The following is a 13,128-nucleotide window of genomic DNA, read 5'->3' on the forward strand; positions in this document are numbered from 1 at the left end:
GCCTCGCGGAGCTCACGGCCCAGCTCCCCGGAGAGGACCCTGAATTCCTCCGGGCTGGGCTGGAGGATTTAGACCGGAGAATGGTCCAGGCGCAGCGGGAGGCCATCGCGGGGTGGAAAGAGGAGATGGACCGGCGAGTCGCGACCCGGCAGAAAGTGGCGCTGCAAGCACTCGACAGCGTGCCTGCCCCTGAGGACAGAGAAAGACCACTGGAGGCAGAGAGCATCGCTGCAGTGGGAGCAGGTAAGGGGGACACTCCCGCTACAAGCCCTGACGCCACTAGCCTGCCCCTGGACCCCGTCGAGGAGCCGATCGCCCCAGAAGTCACTGCACCTCCTCCGCTCCCGCCGCCTACACCTAGGCCCCAAGCCCCGAGCGCAGCCGTCGGACCAAGTCCCGCTCCATGCCCTTTGATCCCGGGTGCGGCCGGAAGCGGCCCGCTCCAAGCCTGGTCGCAAGGCCTGATGCCCCCGGGCGCCTTCCACCAACTAGCGCCCCCGGTCCCAACATTACCACCCCTGGGCACGGACTTGTACAGCCAGATTGCCGGTCCTGATGGAGAGCCGGTCCCCCTACTACGCGGATGGGTTCGCCCTTGCCACCGGAGGGGCCTGTCCGCGAAGCCAAAGCCCCGCTTCCTCCGCTCCTGCCCGCTCCGCAGCCAATCACCATCCTCCAGCTCCCAGATGAAGAGGTCCAAATTGAGTGGGATCAGACCGGGGAGGACCTGATGGGGTTCTCGCAAGAGACGCGGGCGGACGCAGCCCGCAGGCGAGAATTCTGCCGCTGGGAGATAGCGCAGCTGGAAAGGGAGAAGCAGGCGCGGCGCTAAAAACAGGAGCAGCTACAGGCCCGGAGTGCGGAGGAAAAGACCCGGACCCGCCGAGATCCCCAGGCTGCATTCGGTCCCAAAGTCACTGGGATTGTGGTCAGGTTCCACCAGGAGAAGGGGTGGGGGTTTATTCGGGACCCGACAACAAATACAGACCTCTTTGTCAACCGGAGGGATGTGGGGAGTCGTCTGCCCGCTGGTCACCCAAGACGGGATCTGTTCCCGGGGGATCAGGTGTCATACACCCGACACCGAGGCCTGCAGGGGTGGTACGCCCTCAACGTTCAGCGGAAGGAAGAACAGCACTGCCCTGAACCCTGCTACCCGGAGAACCCGGACGGGTCTGAAGAATTTGATGAGCAGGAACGTCCACAAGGGGGACACCGCTACTAGAGAGCAGCAGCACGAACTGTATATAGTTACCCGTCAGGGTAGAAGAAAAAGAGTTTCGAGTTATGCCCGTTTGGGGATTATAAAAAGTTCACCTGGTTCGGGATTGTTGTAAAGTTACCCGAAGAGTCTGTGAACTATCCGGCTGAGGACTGGGAGCAGCCAACCCTTCTAAATAGTTGCACTTCTTAGAGTGCCCCCTATTGGTTTTATATTAGTACCACCTATGACCTCAGAACAAAAACCCGTTGGAGGTGGCCGAAGACGTGGTCCAACACCTGGATCATCTAAGGGTCTACGTTGAGGGGTTGGGATGGGTCCCTCATGTTCACAAATTTGCACCTTACTGAAGAATGGACACCTGGTTGCAAAGAGCACTGTGACCAGTTGATAAAAGTGTTACATGAAGAATGTTTATGAAGAAAAGTGAAAAGAGTTATATAATGACCTATCTATGTGAAGAAAGTATTATAATATTTATGAAAAGAGAAAAGTTTTATGACAAGTAACGTTAAAAAAAAAAAAAAACAACTTTAATTCTGCATGTCTTGAAATCAATTGTCTTTTGCTCTGTTCCAGCCCGCGGACGTGCTGTGATTTACCAGGGGGGAATGTAGTGCCCCGAGGGTTCGGTCGCTACAGAGGTATTGCATCTCACCCAGAGGTGTGATATCTCACTTCCAGGTAAGGATGGAGTGTGACCCTAACACCCGCATGCACTACTCCACATTTCCGGGGGGCAAGGCGACAATGCTCCCAAGAGTGAGCACAACTGCCCCTGTCCCTGGCTGGAGTGGGGGGGGGACACCTAGAAAGGGGGAACCCGGTAGTGTGTGGGTGGGGAGAGTAGATCCAGGGTGCACTGAAAAGTAGGAGTATATAAGGTGGGCACCATCTTAGAGTCAAGGAGAAGGGAGAAGTGAGGGAGAAGAGAGAAGGAGACTGGGAGCAGGGGCTCTGTATGAGCTCTGCTCCGCGGGCAGGCCAAGTCACAAGGCCTGGGCCTGGAAGAGAAGAAAGGAGAGGAGAGGAACGGAGGAGGCTCCAGGAGTGGAGTGAAGGGACCCCAGGGGTGCGGACCGGCCAGTCGCCACCGTACTCCCGCCGCTACCAGAGTAGGGGGGTCAGGCCAAGAAAGGGAACCGGATCCCTCATCTAGTGGAGGAGAGCAACTACCCTCAGCTAGTAACCGGAGGCCGTGGCATTGCACGTGTTACGGCCCCTCACTACACCCATTAGGAAGGCACCATATAGGGCCCAGGGAAACGGAACATACGTTTGCCCGCTAAGGCCCGAGTCAGCTGGACAGAAACGTGGTCAATTGTGGGGTACGACGGGCCAGAGAAAGGACACACGATGGGGGTCCTGAAAAGCATTCCAAAGGTACCTGGGAGTTGGCCGAGCCCCTCACCTGGTGAGCACAGTACGACGTGGGCAGCAATTACCTGCAGAAGTGGCTTGGAATGTAAAACTGTGAGTAAAGACCCTGGACTGCATCACTGGACTCTGAGTCATTACTGTTGATCCCGCGCACTATCACCCCCAACTTCTGCACTCATTGCCCTGAGGCTATACTCCTCCCGTGGGGAGTTATACTACCCTCTGCTGCGCACACAACATCAGCCTCAGCGGTCTGCCCCGCAGCGGCGGTTCTCAGTGACCGCAGTCCACGGGTGGTGTAGTCGGACATTTATACATTAAAAACCAAGTAAACAGATCCGCCACTGGTTTGACCACCCTGAGCCACGGGACCGGGTCGCCGCCACAGAGACTACAACCCCTAGCATTACACAGAGACCCGGCTCCAGGTATTCCCCCACACACGGCTCAGGGGGCGCGTCAAATACATACAATTCTCTCGTGATCGCATCGAAAGTGACGCCTACTGACCTTTCTGACATGCGCAATAAACCTGGTGCTGACAATGTGCAGATACTTTTCCCCCTATAAACATCCGATAGGAGTCAATATGAGTGGGGAGTATGTGAATCAATGAAGAGACCTGCAATCTGACCACAGAATTTCCATTATCGTATTCTGATGCCATATTTTCCTAGAGCCTCCTGAGGAACCATATGATGTAGGGGAAACAAGTAGAGGCAGTACACAGCAAGGGATGCAGATGAGTAATTTTATATAATGGTATCGCTTGTTATAATTTTGATATGCTCTTTTTAACATCATGTGCTAATACCCAGCACTATTCATATTTATTATTGAAAGACCCTTATCATTTATTTATCCCATATCAAGTCCCTGGTCATTTACACTATCTTGAGATATATTGAGTACTAGCTATTGAGCCCGTTCTACGCCCGGGTGGTGAGCATTTTTATTGGTATATGTTCTCCCATGCTGCTATTTGCTGCCCCCGTCCTGGTATTTGTGCTGCCCCCATCCTGGTATTTGTGCTCCCCAATTCCCCAATTCTATTACTCCATCCTGTTATGTGCTGTCCTCATCCCTATCCTGCTATGCATGGCACGCCTCATCCCTATCCTGGTATACATGGCACCCCTCACCCCCAATCCTGGTATGCATGGCACCCCTCATCCCCAATCCTGGTATACATGGCACCCCTCACCACTAATCCTGGTATGCATGGCACCCCTTACCCCCAATCCTGGAATACATGGCACCCCTTATTCCCAATGCTGGTATGCATGGCACCCCTCATCCCCAAACCTGGCATGCATAGCGCCCCTCATCCTGGTATGCATGGCTCCTTCATACCCAATCCTGGTATGCATGGTACCCCTCATCCCTATTCTTGTATGCATGGTACCCCTCATCCTGGTAGGCATGGCACCCCGCATTCCTATCCTGGTATGCATGGTACCCCACATCCCAATTCTGGTATGTATGGTACCCCTCATCCTGGTATACATGGCACCCCTCATCCCAATTATGGTATGTATGGCACCCCTCATCCCCCAATTCTGGTATATATGACCTCCTCATCCCCTAATCCTGATATGCATGGCACCCAACCCCTCATCCTGTTATGCATGGCTCCCTCGTTCCCAATTCTGGTATGTATGGCCTCCTCATCCCTCAATCCTGGTATGCATGGCACTCCATCCCTCATCCTGGTATGCATGGTACCCCGCATTCCTATCCTGGTATGCATGGTCCCCACATCCCTATTCTGGTATGTATGGTACCCCTCATCCTGGTATACTTGGCACCCCTCATCCCAATTCTAGAATATATGGCACCCGCAATCCTGATATGCAGGGCACCCAACCCCACATCCTGGCATGCATGGCTCCCTCATCCCCAATCCTGGTATGTATGGCCCCCTCATCCCTATCCTGGTGTGCATGGCACTCCTCATCCCCCAATCCTGGTATGCATGGCACCACATATTCCTATTCTGGTATACATGGTACCCCTCATCCCTATTCTGGTATGCATGGTACCCTGCATTCCTATCCTGGTATGCATGGTACTCCTCATCCCCAATGCTGATATTCATGGCACCCCTCATACCCAATCCTGGAATTCATGGTACCTCATCCCTCATCCCTATCCTGGTACGTATGGTACCCCTCATCCTGGTGTGCATGGAACCCCGCATTCCTATCCTGGTATTCATGGTATCCCACATCCCTATTCTGGTATGTATGGTACCCCTCATGCTGGTATACATGGCACCCCTCATCCCAATTCTAGAATGTATGGCACCCCTCATCCCCCAATCCTGGTATGTATGGCCTCCTCATCCCCCAATCCTGATATGCCTGGCACCCAACACCTCATCCTGGTATGCATGGCTCCCTCATCCCCAATCCTTTGTTGGGTGAAGAAAATGGGGCATCAGACTACGCTGCTAGCCTGTCATAATAATGTACCAGAGGCATCCAAGTCAATGTAATAATGAATTAGACTTTATTTCTATGCGTTTCGTGGTGATCACACCACTTCCTCAGGACAGTCTTAAAGGAAGTGCTGTGATCATTACGAAATGCGTAGAAATAAAGTCTAATTTATCATTACATCGACCTGGATTCCTCTGGTACATTATTCTGACAGGCGAGCAGCGCAGTCTGATGCCCCATTCACCCAACACCTTCACCCAACAAAGGATCATTGCTTCGGGGTTTGCAGCAGCCGCCAATGCTAAGAACAGTGGTTGTGTCATCCCTTTCACGCTGCACACATACTAAAAAAAACACTTATACTCACCTTTCTTCCCTGTGCTCCAGTGCTGCGGTGTCCTGTTCTGCCGGAGGAGGAGTGTGGCGCCGGAGTACGCGAGTGCCCATACCGCGCTGTCCGGTGCCATTTTGCTGAAGACACACTGCAAATGTGTCTTCAGAAAAATGGCGCCGGACAGCGCTATGCGCATGCGCCGACTCCGACGCCTTCTCTCCTCCCCCGGTCTCCAGCGAGAAGAGAGGCGCCGCGGCAATGGTCCTCCCGGTCAGGTAAATAAGTATGGCACCGGAGATCGCGGTATGCGTTCAGTGTCTACGCATACTGCGATATCAGGCGCCATACACTCCTCTTACCTGTAGCGGCTCCATGCATTCAGACTGCGCGTCGCACATGCTCAGTCTATAAAGGCTTCAGACAGAGGGACGCTTGTAGTGTTATATTATAGATGCACTAGGATTAGACAGGGTTATCCATTCCCAGGCGGGGGCGCAATTGATGCACTTATTAGGGTGCCGATCTCAGCGGGTAGGTAAGGCTACTTTAATAGGGCCTTATAGGGAAAGATACAGGCTTACTTGTGGGCAGATTTTATAATTTCTATTGTCTGTGGTTATATCCATAGATTTTATATTATATATCCATGGTGTAACTTATTTCTAACCTTTTTTATGTAGTTTTGGTATATTTTAAGATTCCCAATAAAGGTTAATTTTTAAAGGGATACAATTTTCTGTAAGCTGCTACTTCTGCTACAACCAAAGAAATAGTCCTACAGTTCCGAAACTAGGAACTTGTTGAATAAGGCTGGTTTTGTTCACCAGTTCAATAAGACACCTCACACCACTGTATTAGGATACTGTTCATAAGTAAGGTAATGAGGTTGTGAAGGAGCTAATAAAAAGCCCTCAGACCCCAAATCGTTAAGGAAATCTGTCAGCTCATACCCCCTTCTTCAACCAATTACATGTGTTTGTAGGTTATAGGAACACAAGTGACTCCAAAGGAATCATTTTTAGAAGTAATACGCAAATAAGACTGAAAGTGTTATGGGCAGGAAGGAGCACTTTCACTGCCATAGCTCCCAGCTCCATTCACACACTAAATACACCTTTTATTAGGTGATTGTCATGCTGCAGCGGTGTTAACTGTTAATCACCTCGTGGAGGGCGGATATTGGAGCTAGGAAGTGCTACATCACATACAGTGCACTTTTAATCTTATTTGCATATCACTTTTAGGCAAGGGCCTCACTATCAGTATTTAGTCAGTATTTTTTCTCAGGAGTGGAAGCCAAAACCACGTGAGGAACAATCAGAGAAAAGGTATAATAGAAACAAGTGCACCAATTCTGTATTTATCACCCACTCCTGGTTTTGTGTCACAGGTGTGTCAGATAAGACAGACAGTCGCCCAGCAGTTGGCTGCAGAAGATCTCTTCGTTTGGCATTACAGACACCTTCTTAGGTGTTTCACTCTAGGACCCAGCGGCTACCTCCTTCCTGCTAATTGACACTCTGGCCTAGGTGTTTAAATAGTTTCACTTTGCAACAGGAAGAGGCCGGTGATACTCACATGTTTCTTTGTGAATGCTTGGAGCTCTTAGACTGCTATCTTACTCTGTGGTGCTAGGAGGACGCTTGGAGTTATCTCTCTGAAGTTGGCTAAAGCTAAGCTACTTTCCCATGTATTTGTCTCCCTTGTAGTCTTTAGTCATTACTAGGGATCAACTAGTGTTCATCTCCCCCTTCCCAATCCAGGGCCAAGCACTAGGGAAATACAGGGTTTAGGTTCGCATGCGGCGATTGGTGAGAAACCAATATAGGGACATTACTGGAGACAGGGTGATATCAGATCAGCCTAGGAGGTCTCCACTTCCCCCTTTTCCCTAGAGTCTGGGCTCCCTTTTCCCCTTCCCTTTGTGTTGCACTTAGTCTTTCACACAGCTTGCATGACATTATCACCGGCCATGCACATTTAGGAAAAAAACAAACAAAAAAAGGATATCCTCGGTCCTGGGAGTTTTCTTTACCACAGGATTCGGTTTGTCTCCAGTCTGTAGAAGGGTTTTCGGGGCTCTGGCCCTCATCTATGATGACCCTGTCGAGGCTATGTTGCCTTCAGCAGGAGAATCGGTCAGTGAAGAGGTACAGTTCTGAATTCCATAGACGGGCAACGGATTCTAAATGGAATGACTCAGCCCTTAGAAGCCAATTTTGTGAGGGTATTTCTGAAAGGTTGAAAGATGCCTTGGCAGTATACGAAACCCCTCAGCCCTTGGAAGTTGCCATGTCATTGGCTATATGTCTTGATAGACGCCTTCATGATAGACGGGTGAGACCACCTTCTCCGGGGCCTTCTTGTCGGGGTTATGAACATCTGCCGAGGAAGCGGTCTGGTGGTGAACCAGTACTGAGGGAGGTGGAGGAACCCATGCAGTTCGGGGGTGCCTTTACATCATACATTTACCCCGAGATATACAAGAAAAAAGGCACATATTTTTTTGTGGGAAAAAGGGACATTTGATTGGGACCTGTCCTTCAATTCCTAAACAAAAGGAGACTCGATTGACTCTTGGTAGTCTGGAGTTGGATAAGCAAGAGGTGCATTTGTGGCCTATGTGCAGTTCCCGCTTTGTCCTGACAGCAGAGGTTGTGTTAGAGAGCAAAGCCGAGAAAATTTCTGTTTGTTGAGAGTGGAGCCGGAGTCTGCATGATTGATGCTGAGTTTGTTAAAACTTATGGTCTTGCTTGCTGTACTTTAGCTAAGCCTATTTCCATCTTTGCCATTGACTTGGCGCCACTTACACAAAAAGCATTTACTCAGATTGTACATAATGTAAAACTGAGGGTGGGGTCAGTTCATTGTGAAATAATCCCTGGCTATGTCCTGGACAATCTTCCCACCCTATCTGTTTTGGGTTTTCCCAGGCTGGTGAAACATAATTCGTCGGTAGATTGGCAAGCCGGGGAGATTATTGAATGGGGAGATTACTGCCATGAGAACTGTTTAGATATTTCACTTGCTACAGTCTCTATGGAAATATTATCTGCTTTTCTGTCTGGTTTTGAGGACATTTTTTCCGAGAGGGGGTGTTAGGATTTACCTCCTCATCATGCATATGACTGTCCTATTAACCTGAACCCCAGAGCTAAACTACCGGAGTCCAGACTGTATAATCTTTCTGGCCCTGGGAGACAAGCCATGAAGGATTTCATTGCAGAAAGTCTGGAGAGGGGACACATTAGGCCTTCATCGACGCCAGTGGCAGCAGGGTTCTTCTTTGTGAAGAAAAATGATGGCGGTGTACATCCCTGTATAGATTTCCGGGAATTAAATCAAATTACCATTCGAGATCCTACCCTCTTCCTCTGATTCCTGATTTGTTCAGCCAGGTTGTAGGAGCTAAGGTATTCTCCAAGCTGGATTTAAGGGGAGCCTACAATCTGGTTAGAATCAGAGAATGGGACGAATGGAAAACAGCATTCAATACCCCTGAAGAGCATTTCGAGAGTCTGGTTATGCCTTTCAGTATAACCATTGCACCTGTGGTATTCCAGAATTTCATAAATGATATTTTCCATCATTTGGTGGGGAGGTTTTTGGTGGTCTATCTGGACGATATTTTGATTTACTCATCTGATTTTGAGACACATCGGGGACATGTTAAACAGGTGCTCCAGATATTAAGGGATAACAAACTTTCTGGCAAACTAGAAAAATGTGTTTTTGCCGTTCAGGAGGTGCACTTTTTGGGGTACTCGTTGTCATCTTGGGGTTTTCCGAAGAAGATCCATGCAGTCCTTGATTGGGACCGTCACCAGAGAACCTGAAGTCTCTACAACATTTTCTGGGCTTTACTAATATTTACTGGAAATTCATCCAAAAATACTCTGTTATTGTGAAACCCCTTACTGACATGACTAAGAAGGAGTCTGATTTTTCCAAATGATCGGATGCCTCCCTCTAGGCTTTTTCTTCCTTAAAGAATTATTTTTCCACTGCACCTATACTCAGTCAACCCAATGTTTCCCAACCCTTTATTGTGGAAGCTAATGCATCGGATGTGGGGGTTGGGGCTCTGTTGTCTCAGGTTCCGTCCCCTGGTAAATGGCGTCCATGCGCCTTCTTTTCTAAAAAATTGTCTTCGGCTGGGAGAAATTATGATGTGGGTAATAGGGAACTTTTGGCGATCAAATTGGCGTTCACAGAATGGCAACATTGTTTGGAGGGGGCTGTCTATCCTATTACTGTTATTACTGACCATAAGAATCTGTCATATCTCTAGTCAGCTAAACGTCTCAACCCTAGGCTAGCCAGATGGTCCCTGTTGTTTAATAGGTTCAATTTTGTTGTCATTTTTCGTCCAGGGGTCAAAAATGCCAAGGCTGATGCTTTGTCCCGGAGTTTCCCTGGTGGTGGTGACCATGAGAACCCTGCCTCGATATTACAGAAGGGGGTAGTCATTTCAGCATTATATCCTGAACAGGAGGGTGAGGTGTGGGAGACCCAAGAGGACTCCCCTGCCTCCTGCCCTTCAGGAAGGTTATTTGTACCATCTAATTTATGCTGCAAAGTAATTAAGTAACATCATAACTCTGTGCTTGCTGGTCATCCAGGTGGTAAGTCAGGTGCAGACCTCCTCTCTCGTCGTTTTTGTTGGCCAGAGTTGCATCGATATGTGATTGAACACGTATCTGCTTGAAGTATTTACGTGCGTTTTAAGGTTTCGCATACCCATCTGTCTGGTACTCTTCTTCCACTACCTATCTCTAGTAGGCCATGGACACACTTGTCCATGGATTTTATTACTGACCTACTTGTTTCTGCAGGCGAAATGGTGGTTTTGGTGGTTGTAGATAGGTTCAGTAAAATGGTTCACTTTGTCACATTACCTGCACTTCCAAATGCCAAAACACTTGCTCAGGTTTTCATAAATGAGATCGTGAATCTTCATGGGGTTCCCTCTGGTGTGATTTCAGATCAGGGGACCCAGTTTGTTTCCAAGTTCTGGAAAGCATTCTGTTCTCGACTGGGGGTGTAGCTGTCCTTTTCCTCTGCCTTCCACCCTCTGTCGAATGGATTGACCGAGCGCGTCAATCCGAATTTGGAGACTTACCTCAGGTGTTTCGTCTCTGAAAATCAGGAGGATTGGGCATCCTACTTACCACTGGCAGAATTTGCCATTAATAATCATCATCAAGAATTCACTGGCAGGTCACTGTTCTTAGGTGTATACGGTTACCATCCACAATTTGGTACCTTTAGTGGGGGAGGAGCTTCAGGAGTTCCTGAGGAGGAATGTTTTGATTCGTCACTCTCCTCAGTGTGGCAGGGGGTTCTGAGTAATTAAAAGATCATGGGACACAGGTATAAACGTATGGCTGACAGTAAACGCTTGCCAGGTTCGGACCTGAAAGTGAATGACTTTGTGTCTTTGTCTACCAGGAATATAAGATTGAAAGTTCCTTCTTGGAAGTTGGGACCTAGGTTTATAGGTCCCTATAAAATAACTGCTGCCATTAACCCAACAGCGTTTCGTCTTGAGCTTCCTCAGGCCCTTAAGGTCCACAATGTTTTCCACAGGTCCTTCAAATTGACACCCTGGCCTAGGTGTTTAAATAGTTTCACTTTGCAGCAGGAAGAGGCCGGTGATACTCACATGTTTCTTTGTGAATGCTTGGAGCTCTTAGACTGCTATCTTACTCTGTGGTGCTTGGAGGACGCTTGGAGTTATCTCACTGAAGTCGGCTAAAGCTAAGCTACTTTCCCCCGTTTTTGTCTCCCTTGTAGTCTTTAGTCGTTATTGGGGATCAACTGGTGTTTATCCCCCCTTCGCTATCCAGGGCCAAGCGCTAGAGAAATACAGGGCTTAAGGTCGCGTGCGGCGATTGGTGAGAAACCATTATAGGGACGTTAGTGGAGACAGTGTGATATCAGATCAGCCTAGGAGGTCTCCACTCCCCCGTTTCCCTAGAGTCTTGTCTCCCTTTACCCCTTCCCTTTGTGTTGCACTTAGCCTTTCACACATCTTGGGTGACATTTTGGCTCCCACGCCTGAGAAAAAATACTGACTTAATACTGACCAAATACTGATAGTGGGGCCTTTGCCTTAAAGTGATTTTCTTTGCAAGACAGCAGAAGTTTTGATTAATAAAGGTAAGGGTTTACTTGTGTTTTTATAATCTACACAGATGTATTTGGTTTGGGGTGTTAGAATAAGGTGCCCTTTAAATTGATGGTTTAAAAACATTTAAAAATGTCCACAGTAAAATCCTTTAAATAAATCAAAAAAGGAGGGTTATGTTGAGTTAGTGTGTACATGTTGTCTTGTATGGTGCCCTTATAAAGTAGCTGGGCAGCAGGAATGATAGTTTCCTGTCACCCAACTTGCAGGAGGAAATACCTGTGTCAACATAGTTACATTACTATAGGTGTGAACGGTGTGGTACTGGAACACTATAATGCTGGTAGGAGGGGGCAGCGAGGAGGTTATTTAACCCCTTCACCACCTTGGGTTTTTTCCATTTTTGCATTTTCATTTTTTGCTCCCTTTTTTCCCAGAGCCATAACTTTTTTAGTTTCCATTTCCAATATGGCCATCTGAGGGCTTGTTTCTTGCAGGATGAGTTGTACTTTTGAACGACACTATTGGTTTTACCATATTGTGTACTGTAAAACAGGAAAAAAATTCCAAGTACAGTGAAATTGCAAAAAAAGTGCAATTCCACAATTGTTTTTTGGTTCTTTTTTTACCATGTTCACTAAATGCTATAACTGACCTGCCATTATGATTTTCTGAGTCATTACAAGGTCGTAGATACCAAACATATACAGGTTCTTTTTTAAATATGTGGTGAAAAAAAAATCCAAAGTTTGTTAAAAAAAAAAATTGTGCCATTTTCCGAGATCCGTAGCATCTCCATTTTTTGGGATCTGGGGCCGGGTTAGGGCTTATTTTTTGAGCACTAAGGTGACGGTTTAATGGTATTATTTTAGGTTAGTTACGATGTTTTGATCGCCCGTTATTGGATTTTATTGCAATGTTGCGGCAACCAAAAAAACGTAATTCTGGCGTTTTGAGTCTTTTCCTTTTTACGCAGTTTACCAATCGGATTAATTTTTTTTATATATTGATAGATTGGGCGATTCTGAAAGCGGCAATACCAAATATGTTTATTATTTTTAATTTTTTTTATTATTTTATTTTGAATGGAGTGAAAATGGGATAATTTGAACTTTTATATTTTTTAATTTTTTTTTACATGCTTCAATAGTCTCTGTGGGAGACTAGAAGCTGGGATCATCTGATCGCTTGTATTATACATAGCAGGACATCAGCCCTGCTATATGTAACAAAAATGCTCATTCTCTATAAGAACTGACCACTGGGCGGCGATCATAGCAGTTCGGCAATGACAACCACAGGGGTCTCCTGCAGACCCCGGGTTGTCCTGCCAACCCATCGGTGTCCCATGATCATGTGACAGGTGCGCTTATGGGCGGAGCTAATGACACACTTCCGGCGCGATCATGTTAAATGCCGCTGTCACAGATTAACATCGGCATTTAACATGTTAACAGCCATGGGTGGATCACAAAATCAGCTGTCATGTGCCTGAAAAGATACTGGTTCATCGCCGGAGCCTGCACCAAAAAGGGGAGGCGACCTAAGACATACCTACAGTACAGACCAAAAGTTTGGACACACCTTCTCATTTAAAGATTTTTCTGTATTTTCTTGACTA

Source organism: Phyllobates terribilis, unplaced genomic scaffold, assembly GCF_046119375.1.
Source record: "Phyllobates terribilis strain yellow unplaced genomic scaffold, ASM4611937v1 Scaffold_10__3_contigs__length_209671492, whole genome shotgun sequence".
NCBI lineage: Eukaryota > Metazoa > Chordata > Amphibia > Anura > Dendrobatidae > Phyllobates > Phyllobates terribilis.